General features: G+C 37.4%; 1 protein-coding gene across 3 annotated transcripts in view; it reads right to left on the bottom strand.

The window, feature by feature from the left end:
• The window catches only part of CWC27 (CWC27 spliceosome-associated protein homolog (S. cerevisiae)), a 266,077-nt gene that overhangs the window by 17,748 nt on the left and 232,659 nt on the right, over positions 1 to 15,670 (bottom strand). The window lies entirely within an intron of this gene.

Here is a 15,670-nt window from a genome sequence, read left to right as displayed (position 1 = left end):
AGCCAGTTTTAAAATCTTTTTTCTAAACAGCATTTGAGATGTGAATATTTAAGGATAAACCTACGCTGCAAGATATATTCAGCTTTTTTGGTGGTTTTTAAGGGTCTACATTTTGAAAATATCTTTTTAACATAAAAACTTTAAATGTGAAAGCTTTTACTTTAAGCTAAACCGCTTTATTGTATGTAATAAAAAATAATATATAAATCTACATAATTTTGAAATAAACCCACACTTGGAAAAAATAAAAGAAAAAAGAAAAGGCAGCTATGAAGAGCCAAGAACGATAATATGTGCAGCTCCCAGGCTGGCCTTTAATGCCATTAGAAAAGAGGTTCCCAAAATGTCTTGGGCCATATGAGAGCCTCTTTGGGAAAAGGGACTTCTCTGTGAGGTGAACATTTGCTTTTTTTTTTTTAAGGGGGCAGTTAATTTTCACTGGAAGTTTTTATGCCTTTATTGCCTTTTCTCACTCCTCTCTGAAATTAGTCCCAATTTCTCCATAGTCCTCCTAAAATGAGGACCTCCATTGGGCTGGAGGTCCAAGAGGAGCAAGAGCCAAGGGCCCCGGCCTGACCCTGAGAGAGTGGATGTCTGCAGTGCCACAGGCCCCGGCCTGACCCTGAGAGAGTGGATGTCTGCAGTGCCACAGGCCCCGGCTGACCCTGAGAGAGTGGATGTCTGCAGTGCCACAGGCCCCGGCCTGACCCTGAGAGAGTGGATGTCTGCAGTGCCACAGGCCCCGGCTGACCCTGTAGGGCGGACGTCTGGCAGTCTCCTCTCAGCCATCCAAATTACTAAGGAGTGCCCTGTGGTTGATGATATCCAGGAGGTCTTTTCTATTATATACATATTTTTCAAAAATCAGATTTAATCACGAAAACTGCCCTGTTCCCACTGTCTAAGCAATAAAACCCAAATTTCTTACGTAGCCTCGATGACCCAGCTTTTGTTCCTCTCTAAGCTACTATGTCATCTTCACATCTTATGCTCCAGACATCCCGAATTACTTGCTGTTCCTCTGTAGAACCTGCTCTCCTGCCTCCTTGCCACCTCTGTATGGTGATATACTTCTCTCCCTGCTTCAACTGAGGTATCATCCCTCTGAGAACCAGTCCATGATTCCTCTCCTGCTCTTTTTCAGGAGGGTTAAGGTCCTCTTCCGAACCTATCTTTAGTTCAGCCTCCCTCACTAGACTGAAGATAGCTCTGTTTTATTGACTTCTGTACCAGCACAGTCACCAAGGCTTCACAAGAAGGATGCCCTCAATAAATGCTAAATAAACACGTTTCTGGATAGCCAGTAACCCAAAAACCTGGCTTTATTCACCTTTCTCCTTGAGTATTAAAAGGTAATTCCAAATTTTTTAGCAGTTACAGTTGACCCTTGAACAGCATAGGTTTGAAATGCACAGTCCACTTATATGCAGATTTTTTGCAGATACTTTAGCACTATCTGATCTGTAGTTGGCTGATTGTGCAGATATGGAGCCACTTATTTAGAGAAACCAGGTATGTGGAGGGGCAACTATAAATTATAAGTGGATTTTCAACTGCACGAAGGGTGGGTGCCTTAAACCTCCACATTGCTCAAGTGTTAACTGAATGTTTGTAAGCCTTTCACTTTTCCAGATTAAGTAACAGTTTCAGAAGGATAGGTATTAACTCTTCTTTAAATGTTTGATGGAATTCACCTGTGAAGCCATCGGGTCCTGGACTTTTATTGGGAGTTTTAAAACCACAGACTCAATTTCAGTGCCTGTAATTTGGTCTGTTCATATTCTATCTCTTCCTGGTTTAATCTTGGGAGATTGTACCTTTCTAAGAATTTGCCCATTTCTTCTAGATTGTCTATTTTATTTGCATATAGTTGGTTGTAGCAGTCATTTATGGTCCTTTGTACTACTTTGGTGGCAGTTATAACTTTTTTTCATTTCTAGCTTTGTTCATATGGTCCCTCTCCCTTTTTTTCTTGATGAGTCCGCTAAAGGTTTATCAATTTTATCTTTTCAAAGAACTGGTTTTTAGTTTTGTAAATCCTTTCTATTTTTTTAAGTTTCTACTTATTTCTGCTCTGATCTTTATGATTTATTTCCTTCTACTAACTTTGGGTCTCATTTGTTCTTTTTCTCCTTGCTTTAGGTGTGAGTTTAGGCTGGTTGTTTGGGATTTTTCTTTGGTTTCTAAGGTAAGTTTGTGTTGCTATAAACTTCACTCTTACAACTGCTTTTGCTGCATCCCATAGGTTTTGGATCATCATGTTTCCATTTTCGTTTGTCTCCAGGTATTTTTTGATTTCCTCTTTGATTTCTTCAATGCTCCATTGGTTTAATAGGATATTGCTTAGCTTCCACATTTGCATTTTTTGCAGTTATTTCCTTATATAGTCAATTTTTAATCTCATAGCATTGTAGTTGGAAAAGCTGCTTTATGATTTCAAGTTTCTTAAATTTTGACAATTTCCAGGGATACTGGTTGGATGTTTTGTAGGATGCCCCATCACTGAAATTTGCCTGATTCGTCTCATGAGAAGACTGGGCTTTGAGTTACTGGGATAAAGACCAAGTAAAGTGCAATTATCATTACATCGTATCAAGGGTACATACTATCAACATGATTTACAATGCTGATGCTGACCATGACCACATGGCTGAGGTAGTACTTGTCAATGTCCCCACTGGAATCTTTCTTATTTTCCTGCTTTCCATGTTGAGTTCTTTGGAAGCAAGTTCACTATATGCAGTCCACACCAAGGAGTGAAGAGTTATACTCACCTACTCTTTTTATTAAAATTTTTGTTTTCTAACTTGTTATTTCAGAAAAACAGTTGATTTTTGTGTATTTATTTTATATCTGGTAATAATACTGATTGCTTAGGACTGCTGGTAGATAGCTTTGGATTTTCTTAGATCTGCAAGTAACTTGTTTTCCTCCATTTCGTTTTATAGATAAGCAACTGAAGAAAAGCTATTGAGATTATTTACCAACTGAAGCCTGATTTCCAGTTCATGCCTAGAAATCTGTCTCATTATGTCCAATACTTTTACAGGTACTTTTGCTTCTATAAAAAAAATAAAGACTAAAATAACTTGTTGAGGATTTAGGTAACTATGCTAACAAACATTTGGTACTTATTACAACTTTAAGAAAGTACAAGTAGTATAAAAATTGCAAACTTTTAGATTTGCATCAAATGAATTAAAACTAGTTATATAAGGAATAATGAAATTATCAACCACAGATATCACAAATCTTTTTCTTTGAGTCTCAGTTCATTTTAGACACTTAAAAATATAACAGGCATTTTTGTTTAAATATTGACATTTTCTCATGATTCTCAGTCAGTTCAGTTCAGTCACTCAGTCTGAAATAACAAGTTAGAAAACAAAAATTTTAATAAAAAGAGTAGGGAAGTAAACTTCACTCCTTGGTGTGGACTGCATATAGTGAATTTGCTTCCAAAGGATTCAACATGGAAAGCAGGGGGAAAAAAAAAAGATTAACTTTGCAGTGAAGAAATCTGACACAACTTTGTGACTTTGTGACCCCATGGACTGCAGCAGGCCAGGCTTCCCTGTCCATCACCAACTCCTGGAGCTTGGTCAAACTCATGTCTATCGAGTCAGTGATGCCATCCAATCATCTCATCCTCTGTCGTCCCCTTCTCCTCCTGCCTTCAATCTTTCCCAGCATCAGGGTCTTTTCCAGTGAGTCATTTCTTCCCATCGGGTGGCCAAAGTATTGGAATTTCAGCTTCAACATCAGTCCTTCCAATGAACGCCCAGGACTGATCTCCTTTAGGATGGACTGGTTGGATCTCCTTGCAGTCCAAGGGACTCTCAAGAGTCTTCTCCAACACCATAGTTCAAAAGCATCAATTCTTCGGCACTCAGCTTTCTTTATAGTCCAACTCTCACATCCATAGATGCTGGTGCTGCTAAATCGCTTCAGTCGTGCCCGACTCTGTGTGACCCCATTGACGGCATGACTACTGAAAAAACCATAGCTTTGACTAGATGGACCTTTGTTGGCCAAGACCAAGATGTAAAGTGCAATTATCATTACATCATATCAAGAGTACATATGATCAACATGATTTCTAGAATAAATTTAAAAACATTAATTGGATAATACCAATTAGATGATTTCATTTCTGCATTTTAACTCCAAAATGTAAAATTAAAGTTAAAACCTTATGAATTTTTTATTTTTAGGATTTAGTGCCATCACTAGTTACAAACAACTTATGGCTCTCATTTTCACAAATGTTCAAAGCTTCTATAGGGATTAAGAAGTTAAAGGGTTAAAAAGTACTAGTTTTTAAAATATCTTTTTTTCAGTATGAAGTATATAGAGATCATAGTAATTCATAGGAAGAGACAGACAAAACATAAATGAGTCCAAAGACCAAAGTATGTATGTTTAAAAAGAATTCCTGGAAAATGAGGTCACTAGCATTCTTTATGAACAGCAGAGCAGGATGGCACAAGACAGATGCCTGAGAAACAGAAAAGACTAAAAAGCAAGAAAACAAGGAGGAAAAAAATGTAAGAAAACTCAAAGAGGGATAGAGAAACAGTGACTAAAGGAAGCATAGAAAAATGCAGATAGAAATGTCCAAAACCTAAGAGTTTTGGAAACTGCCATAGGAGGAAAAACAGGAATAAGCAAAATACAGTAAAACAGAACACTAGGTAAACCAAGCAAGAGGAAGACAGGCGCTGGCCTTTGAAAAAGAAAACAAGGGGGAAAGCCAGTGGGTTTTCTTTTGCTGTTCATTGTTCACATGGGAAAACTTCCTTTGTTCTGAGTTTTGAATGAATATTAGTATTTCTCCTTTAGTTTAGAATTCTGAAAAGCTGACTTTAAAAATGTATTTTTCCTTTAGTTGAAAAAGAGAAATTCCACAATATTATAGAGTGTCTTTAATAAATACTGCATATTGTTGAGGCAAATATAAAATATGTAACTTTTAAAATATATTCAGCAACATGGGAATGCAGTTTCTTGGCTTTCTGGACTATCTAGCATGCTTCACACTCAATAGGACACAGGTGGAAAGACTTAAGAGGCTTTCCAGAATAAATCTGTAATATGTATTTTTACACTTGCCATGAGATTTGACCAACTGCTCAGGCAGTAATTTTAAAAAAATTATTTAATTGTAGGGTAACTGCTTTACAATATTGTGTTGGCTTCTGCCATACATCAACACGAAACAGCCACAGGTATACACACGTCCCTTCCTCTTGAATCTCCTTCCCACCCCATTCCACGCCTCTAGGTTGTCACAGAGCATCGGATTTGAGCTTCAGCATCATAGAGCAAATTTCCACTGGCTCTAATTTTTATCTATACATGTGATAATGTATATGTTTCAATGCTACTCTCTTAGTTCTTCTCACCGTCTCCTTCCCTGCCCTGTGTCCACAAATCTGTTGTTTATTGTCCTTGTCTCCAAGGCTTCCCTGCAGATACGTTCATCAGTACCATCTTTCTAGATTCCACAATGGGTACGTATTCAGTTTTGTCTGACTCTGTGACCCTCTGGACTATAGCCTCTCAGGCCCCTCTGTCCATGGGATTTTCCAGGCAAGAATATTGGAGTGGGTTACCATTTCCTTCTCCAGGGGATCTTCCTGACCCGGGATTGAATCCATGTCTTTTACGTCTCCTGCATTGCAGGAGGATTCTTTACCTGCTGAGCCATTCCATACATATATATGTGTGTGTTAACATTTCAATATGTCTCTTTATGACTTACTTCACTATGTGTAATAGGATCTACGTTCATCCACCTCATTAGAACTGACTCAAATGCATTCCTTTTTATGGCTGAATAATATTCCATTATGTATATGTACCATAACTTATTTATCCATTCTTCTGTCGATAGACATCCAGGTTGCTTCCAAGCACTATTGTAAATAGTGCTGCAATGAACACTGTGGTATATGTATCTTCTTCAATTATGGTTTCCTCAGGGTATATGCCCAGTAGTGGGACTGCTGGATCATACGGTAGTTCCATTCAGTTCAGTTGCTCAGTCGTGTCCAACTCTGTGCGACACCATGAATCGCAGCACGCCAGGCCTCCCTATCCATCACCAACTCCCGGAGTTCACCCAAACTCATGTCCATCGAGTCAGTGATGCCATCCAGCCATTTCATCCTCTGTCGTCCCCTTCTCCTCCTGCCCCCAATCCCTCCCAGCATCAGAGTCTTTTCCAATGAGTCAACTCTTCGCATGAGGTGGCCAAAGTATTGGAGTTTCAGCTTTAGCATCAGTCCTTCCAAAGAAATCCCAAGGCTGATCTCCTTCAGAATGGACTGGTTGGATCTCCTTGCAGTCCAAGGGACTCTCAAGAGTCTTCTCCAACACCACAGTTCAAAAGCATCAATTCTTCAGTGCTCAGCCTTCTTCACAGTCCAACTCTCACATCCATACATGACCAATGGAAAAACCATAGCTTTGACTAGACGGACCTTTGTTGGCAAAGTAATGTCTCTGCTTTTGAATATGCTATCTAGGTTGGTCATAACTTTCCAAGGAGTAAGGTAGTTCCATTCCTAGCTTTTTAAGGAATCTCCACACTGTTCTCCACAGTGGCTGGATCAATTTGCATTCCCATCAACAGTGCAAAAGTGTTCCCTTTTATCCACACCCTCTTCAGCATTTATTGTGTATAGATTTTTTGATGATGACCATTCTGACCAATGTGAGGTGATACCTCACTGTAGTTTTGATTTGCATTTTTCTAATAATGAGCGATGTTGAGCATCTTTTCATGTGTTTTATTAGCCATCTGTATGCCTTCTATGGAGAAATATCTATTTAGGTCTTCAGCCCACTTTTTTAATTGGGTTGTTTGTTTTTCTGGTATTGAGTTATATGAGATGCTTGTATATTTTGGAGACTAAACCTTTGTCAGTTGTTTCATTTTCAATTGTTTTCTCCCATTGTGAGGGTTGTCTTTTAATCTTATTTATTGTTTCCTTTGCTGTGCAAAAGCTTTAAGTTTAATTAGGTCCCATTTAATTATTTTTGTTTTTATTTCCATTACTCTCTGAGATGGGTCCTAGAGGATCTTGTTGTGATGCATATTGAAGAGCATACTACCTATATTTTCCTCTAAGTTTCTGGCCTTACATTTAAGTCTTTAATTCATTTTGAGTTTATTTTTGTGTATGGTGTTAGGAAGTGTCCTAGCTTCATTCTTTTGCATGTAGCTGTCCAGTTTTCCCAGCACCATTTATCGAAGAGGCTGTCTTTTCTCCATTGTGTATTCTTGCCTTTGTAAAAGATAAGGTGCCCATAGGTGTGTGGGTTTATCTCTGGGCTTTCTATCTTGTTCCATTGGTCTATATTTCTGTTTCTGTGCTACTACCATACTGCACTATCTTGATGACTTTAGCTGTGTAGTATAGTCTGAAGTCAGGCAGGCTGATTCCTCCAGTTCCATTTTTCTTTCTCAAGATTGCTTTGGCTATCTGGGGTCTTTTGGGTTTCCAGATAAACTGTAAAAGTTTTTGTTCTAGTTCTAAAATGTCATTGGTAGTTTGATAGAGACTGCACTGAATTTGTAGATTACTTTGGGTAGTATAGCCATTTTCACAATATTGATTCTTCCAAGCCAAGAATATAGTATATCTATCCATCTGTTTGTGTCATCTTGCCAATAACTTTTAATATATGGTCTGTGAACTAATAAAACATAGGGAAGATGGCCTTTCCCAATCAAAAAGGCCTGGTAAGCAGCTGTGGTACATGGCTATCTGCCTGTGTCAAGACAAATCCATGAACAAAGCAAACTTCTCTAATGTGAGAGAAACTTATTTCAGAGCGGATATGAAAGAAGAGTAAACACAGAAAAGTCTTCTTCATCCAGAAGAAAAGGGCAGAAAAAGAGGTAACTTCAGGGATTGAACAGAAGGCTTATTACAATTTGAGTAATCACCTTTCCAGGGTCAGCAACTCTGACAAAGACTTATTTATAAAGAACCATGTTGGTCTTCAGCAGCATTATTTATAGTCTTGTATAAAATGAACACTAAATAGGGAACCTGGTCTATAATCATATTCCTTCTCCCTTCATTTTATTACCGCCTTAGAACTTGGCTAAGAGGGAGAAATGGAAGGAAAACATTCACATTACACTGAGCTTATAATTGTATAATCTCCAAAGTAATGACATTCTGCTTCATATTTAAATTGTATTTACCAGTGAAACCCCATCCCCTAATTTCTTTCCAGCACTTGCATCAAGGGAAAAAAACCCCGACATTTCATTTATGAGGTAGTACCGTCTACCATAAAAATATCAGATCTCAATTTTTTCTCAGAATATTAAGAATTACAATAAAAACTAAACACTGTAACTTGTGGGCTAATTAGGTAAAGGTCACAAAAACTGTCAAATATTATAGAAATGCTATAAATTCCAATCATCATCTCAATATACTGACAGTAGTCAAATATAGACAAATGAATTCTTAAAAATATCAGGGACAACACTGAATGAGAATAAAATACTTTCTGGAGCACTGATTGTTCCAGACACCATGCTACCAGTATTTCACTTAATCCACAGATATACCTATCAGGAAGGTACTCTTATGATACCCAATTTACACTTTAAGGAACAGTCTAAGAAAGGATATATAATTTGTCCAAGATCACACAGCTAGTAAACTTCCAAAGTAGCATTCAAAATCAGGTCTAACTTCAAACTCCATAATCAACCACTCTATTTATATTTTTAAGAAAAATTACAGATAAATCACAGGTACTTCTTGTTCAAGTTAAACAACATTTTGAGTAACCTTCTGAATTATAATTCTTCAAATAATATAGGGATTATAATAGTAGGGCCATGAATTTAACATTTTCCATGATCTAAAGGTGGTCAGACAATTTTTGATCAAGAATTAAAGTCCCGAAGTCACTTGTCTGACCTAGTTACTACAGTTTGAAACAATACTGCATTATTAGAAATATGAAAAATATGCATTATTGAAATACAAAATCACAAACAAGGTAATGTTTTTGAAAACAAACAGAATCAAATCACTGAGTCAAACATGATTGGCTATTTCTGAAATCTACCACTTCCTAGCTATGAGATCTTGACCAAAGTTATGTAACCTTTCTGTGTCTCAGATTCTTCCCATAGAATCTGGGCTTAAGAACAATATCAAACTTACAGGTTTAAAAAAGGTGTTTTGAAAATGTTCAGTAAAAGCTAACTTCTTACTATGGTTTACTTAGAAAAATAGCTCAAGCCCACTGTTTTATTTATCCTGGTCAAGTGAACTATCTGAACACAAAGACAGAACATTATTATTATATGTAACTTGATTATCCACTAGTGCCAGAGAAGAAAAAGGGTATTAATAATCCAAAATGTCAGGTGGTAGAAAGATTATTAGTTAATGTCTTTGGAAGTGGGCTCTGTGACTTGCGTTTATGCATGGCCACCCTAGATGCCCTTGGAGTTCACGCCTTATAAACATGAGTGAGAACTGTCTGCCCTCTGCCTTTGTGCTTTTGTTCAGCACTACGGAGATGGAAAAATTCCGATCAAACTTCTCATAAAAACTTTTATATACCCATAATAGAAAATGGCAATCAAATATCCTAGATTTTGTTCTTTTTATTCCTCACACTACTTATTTTCCGCACACAATCTTTTCCAGTACTTTGAAGGAAGGGGGTTTGCCTAGGATTGATTACTTCCTTCTTGGCTCTAGGGCCACAATTCAGGTAGTGGCCACCTGTTAAATAATGAGGGCTTTTTACTGATTTCATGGTCAACTGTCTTAAGGTTTCTCCAGGTGTGGTAAACTAAAACAAAATAAGAACATAGCACACTAACCAGCTGTTTAAGCGTTTACAGTAAAAATAAAATGTTGAACAATAAAGTCCAATTTGCTTACCAAATATTAAATAGTATTACACTGCTACAGTATTGAGGTACTGACACAGGAATAGATAGAAAAATCCATGTACAATAATGAAGCTGATCCAAAAATGTATGTAAGACCTATTACATCATAAAGGACATGTTTAATGTCGGTGGGGAAACACAGGACTATTCAATTGTGGTGATTAGTAATTTAGGGAAAAAAGTTGTAACATTAACATACTATAATACACTAAATCAATTCCAGATAGATTAAAGATGTAAAATTAAAAATAAAACCATAAAATTACTCGAGAAAGATACAACTAGGTATTTATAATCCTGGGATTTTTAAAGGCCTGAAGATGAAACTGGGCAGAAAACACGGAGAAAAAGATTGGCAGATTTGGCAATGCAAATGTAAAACTCTTCAAAACAAAAACAAAAACCTCTATAAACAAACTGTAAGGCAATGACAAACTCGTAAAAATATTTAAAGCAAATAATATCATTCTTAATATTTAAGAGCTTTTGTAAAACAATAAGAAATGTATAATCATCTTAGAGTATACAACTAACCATCACCAAAACAAGAATGAAATATAAATGGCCAGTTAACATATTTAACAAGTTCACTTTACCAGTAAACAAACAAACAGAAAATAATGCAGAGTAGAAACTGGCAAAGGCGACTGTATCTGTTTCCTGGGATATACTACAACACATACATAAATAATACCTAGAGTATGGAGAACCCAGCAACTTCATACACTGCGGTAAAGGCATAGATGACTCAATTTTCTGGAATTCAGTCCAGCAAAAGTGTCATCAAAGGCATACCTGAGCTGACAGAAATCAGAGAGTGGTTGGGTGAGGTGACTGGCTGAAAAGGGGCGTGAGGAAACTTTCTGGGGTATTGTATGTGTTCTGGCTTGTTCTGGTGGTGTTTACAATGGCTGTATATAATTATTAAAATTCTAAAAATGAACAATAAGAACTGTGAATTTTTTAATCTGTAAAATATACCTGAATTAAAATTAAAAAATGCATACCTGGCTCAGCGGTTTAAATTCCTTTAGCCTAAGAAATAACAGTGGATACACAAAATTTTAACTACTGGATTATTCACTGATGAAAGGCTTATAATAAAAAAGTAAGTGTTCTTAGTCTAGACAAAAGCACAGTGATGATTACCTGTGGGATATAAGATTAAAACGATTTTTTCTTTTCTTTTTCAATGTTTTATAATTCATTGTCCATGGGGTCACAAAGAGACATGACTGAGATCGACTGAACAACAAACAACAAAACTCTTTCTTATGAAAGAAAATGACACATTGTTTAAAACTGCCTTTAGAGAAATACAAACAAGACTACGTACAATTTATGTATAGTCTTTCCTTAAATTTTGCCTGAAATCCTACTACTTGGGTTTTCCTATCTTGCTTTAAGCATCATATAACTTCAGATATGGTTTGCTGAGAATTTCTCGATTGCCTGTGTACGATGGCAACTTCCAGTCTCTCATTTTATACAGGCTTTATTGCTGTTTGAAACTACCATTGAGAAATGACTTTTTAACTACATTGTGCTAATCCCAAGGACCTTTGCTTGCTCCTTAAACTAAAAAAAAAAAAAAAAAAAATTATTTATTTGGCTAAACTGGGTCTTAGTTGCAGCATGTGGGATCTAGTTCCCTGACCAGTGACTGAACCTGGGCCCCTTGCCCTCTGAGCTCGGAGTCCTAGCCGCTGGAGCACCAGGGAAGTCCCTTAAACTTACTATTTAATAGAAGTAAACTGTTTATGCCTATATAGTTTTCTTTGTTCCAAAATGCTGTCCGTTGTGGGGAGGGGGGGAAGCTTCTGGAGAGAGTCTACAATCTATGATTGTGTATTCCCACTCTCCTCCTCTTTTTCTATGAATGCCATATTTGCATTAGCTGAAGTCTGTCAGACAGACTTCAGAATATTAAGCATTTTATAATCTGGATTCATCTAAAGAACCTGCTTGACTATACTTACCCCTTTTCTCAACAGATTTTAGAATAGAACCACTGAGCACTACTAGCCAATTTAATGACTATGTCTACATTCCTTCTAGGTCATAGATAACAAAAGTAAATGAACATTTGCCTTTTCTTTATGTTATTTTTTCTTTGAGGTTATTACAATGAGAGGACTGTATAACTAACATTTTGCCAGTTTATTTAGTTTGTGTTGTCTGGGTAATTTGGCAGGCTTTATCAATACTACCCTGGTACCATGCACCCTCCTTCTCTCACACCTAACATTTCCTGAGCATTTCCTAAGAGTCAGGCACTCTGTTGACTACTTTACATTAATTAGCTCATTTAACTCTAATAATAACTCTGAGGTATGTATTGTCATCTCTATTTTACAGGTGAAGAAACTGAGGCTTGCAAGAGAGGCCTCTTGCTGCAGTCATTGTGACAGGAGGGATTTGAACCAGGTGCTATAATTTAACAGACCACTGTATAATTAGGAAATGATTCAATATATGGCATTACAGACAGCCTCCATGAATGTATTTTTTTTTAAAGGAACGTGGAAAGTATTCTAAAGATGAGAATGGGTAATATACTCTGTAACCAGCTCCAGAAGACAGATATTATTATTTGGAATCAAAAGTCTCTGAAAGTCCTACTCATCCTACTAATTATTATGATTTCTTCTCATCCTGCAGATTATTACTTCATGTTCAAATGACTGTTGAGAGGAGCTGGTGTTCTGGAGGCAGGATGGGCTCTTAAGTGTGACTGACAGCTTCACTATTTATTACTGTGTGATCTTGGACAAATGATCCGTTTGATCCTCAGTTTCTTCATTTATAGGATGAAAGTAATACTAACCTATCTGATAGAGTTAGAAATAAATCCACCACAGTTGCTCTCTAACCTTAGAGTCTTATGATGCTCTTGGGAGGTTTGAATAAGGGAAGATAGCAGGGTGCCTGAAATGCAGCACATGTAAATATTTGCTTTAAGAATGAATTGGTGGGATCCAGAGCCACCTTAATCTCCTACTACCAGTGTGTATGTATGTGTGTGCTCAGTCATATCTGACTCTACAACCCCATGGACTGTAACCTGCCAAATTCCTCTGTCCATGGGATTTTCCAGGCAAGAATATTGGAGGGGGTTGCCATTTCCTACTCCAGGGCATCTTCCCAACCCAGGGACCGAACCTGCATCTCTTGCATCTCCTGCATTGGCAGGTGGATTTTTCTTTTTACCACTGTGCCAGATGGGAAGTCCACTATCAGTAGAACAGCAAAAACAAAAAACCATAAAAAGGATGTATACTTACTGATTGTCAGATATTTTGTGTAATCTTACTGATTAATCTGAATAACTGGTAATTGGCTAAAAGTATACTTAACAAGTGGTTTTAAAAGAAATGATGAGATTTCACATTAAAGTAACCCTGAAGATATCTCAAAACAGAAAGTCTATGAAAACATAAACACTCCACAAGCAAAAAAAAAAAAAAAACCACCCCCAAAACTGAATCTAGACAGACCTTACACCCTTCACAAAAATTAACTCAAAACTGACCATAGACCTAATGTAAAAAGTATAAAATGCCTAGGAGATAACATAGGAGAAAACCTACATGACAGTGGATATTTTAGATACAGTATCAAAGGTGTGATCTATGGGAAAAAAATGTATAAGCTGGACTTCATTAAAATTAAAACACTTCTATGAAACACGATGTCAAGTGAATGAGAAGACAAGCTACAAACTAGGAGAAAATATTTGCCCAAGATACATCTGATAGAGAACTGTTACTCAAAATATACAAAGAACTCATAAAACTCAACAACTAGAAAATTTTTAATTTGTTTGCTAATTAAAAAGTGAGCAAAAAACCTTAGTATCCACCTTGCCAACATAAATACATAGATGGCAAATAGCATGCAAGATGATGATCAACATCACAGGTCATTGAGAAAGGTAAAAAGAAAGTGAAAGTGCTAGTTGCTCAGTTGTGCCCAACGCTTTGCGACCCCGTGGACTGCAGCCTGCCAGGCTCTTCTGTCCATGGAATTCTCTAGGCAAGAACAGTGGAGAGGGTAGCCATTCCCTTCTTCATGGATCTTCCCAACTCAGGGATTGGACCCAGGTCTCCTGCATTTCAGATTCTTTACCAGCTGAGCCACCAGGGAAGCTCTGGTGATCAACATCACAGGTCATTAGGGGATTGCAAATTAATGCAACAACTGGATACTACTCCACAGCTCAGTCGGTAAAGAATCCCTGCAATGCGGAAGACCTGGGTTCGATTCCTGGGTTAGGAAGATCCTCTGGAAAAGGAAATGGCAACCCACTCCAGTATTCTTGCCTGGGAAATCCCATGGACAGAGGAGCCTGGTAGGCTACAGTCCATGGGGTCCCAAGGGTCAACACGACTTAGCAACTAAACCACCACCACACTTAGCACAATGGCCAAAGTCCAAAACACAACACCAAATACTGCTGAAGACATAGAGCAGGGAATCCTATTCATTGCTGGTGGGAATACAAAATGAAACAACCACTCTGGAAGATAGTTTGGCAATTTCTTACAAAAATAAACGTACTCTTACCATACAATACAGCAATCTTGTTCCTTGGTATTTATCCAGAAACATATGTCTACACAAAAACCTACACATAGAGCTTTATAGTACCTTTAATTGTAACTGTCAAAACTTGGAAGCGACCAAGATACCCTTTAGTAGGTAAATGGATAAATAAACTATACTACATTTAGACAATGGAACATTATTCATTGTTAAAAAGAAACGCGCTATAAAAAATATGAAAAGACATGGAAGAACTTTAAATATATACTGCTAAAGTGAAAGAAAAACTAGACATCAAATTGCCAACATTCCCTGGATCATGGAGAAAGCAAGGGAATTCCAGAAAAACATCTACGTCTGTTTCATTGACTATGCTAAAGCCTTTGAATTTGTGGGTCACAACAAACTCTGGAAGATTCGTAACAAGAGATGGGAGTACCAGGCCAACTTACCTGTCTCCTGAGAAACCTGTATATGGGTCAAGAAGCAACAGTTAGGACTGGACGTGGAATAACTGACTGGTTCCAAATTGGGAAAGGAGTATGGCAAGGCTGTATTTTGTCATCCTACTTATTTAACATACATGCAGAGTACATTAGGCAAAATGCCAGGCTGGATGAATCACAAGCCGGAATCAAGAGTGCCAGGAGAAATACCAACAACTTCAGATATGCTGATGACACTCTAATGGCAGAGAGTGAAGAGGAACTAAAGAGCCTCTTGATGAAGATGAAAAAGGAGAGTGAAAAAGCTGACTTAAAAACTCAACATTCTCCATTGCTGCCCTGAAAAGAAATTCATCAGTGCCATCTCTTCAGATTCCATATATATGTGTCAGTATACGATATTTATATTTCTCTTTCTGACTTACTTCAGACATACAGAACAGACCTGTGGGACACTGTAGGAGGAAGGGAGGGAGAAGGGGAGATGTATGGAGAGCATAACATAGAAATTTACAATACCATATATAAAACAGATAGCCAATAGGAATTTGCTGTATGACTCAGGGAACTCAAACAGGGGCTCTGAGATAAGCTGAAGCGTGGGTTGGGGAGGGAGATGGGAGGGAGTTCCGGGAGGGAGGGAACATGGATGTACCTATGGCTGATTCTTGTTGATGTAAGACAGAAAACCACAAAATTCTGTAAAGCAATTATCCTTCATTAAAAAATAAAT

The sequence above is a fragment of the Bison bison genome, unplaced genomic scaffold (assembly GCF_000754665.1).
Source record: "Bison bison bison isolate TAMUID 2011002044 unplaced genomic scaffold, Bison_UMD1.0 scf7180017864218, whole genome shotgun sequence".
NCBI classification, from domain to species: Eukaryota; Metazoa; Chordata; class Mammalia; order Artiodactyla; family Bovidae; genus Bison; species Bison bison.
The sequence above is the reverse complement of the archived record's forward strand: the minus strand, read 5'-3'. Positions and strand labels throughout refer to the sequence as shown.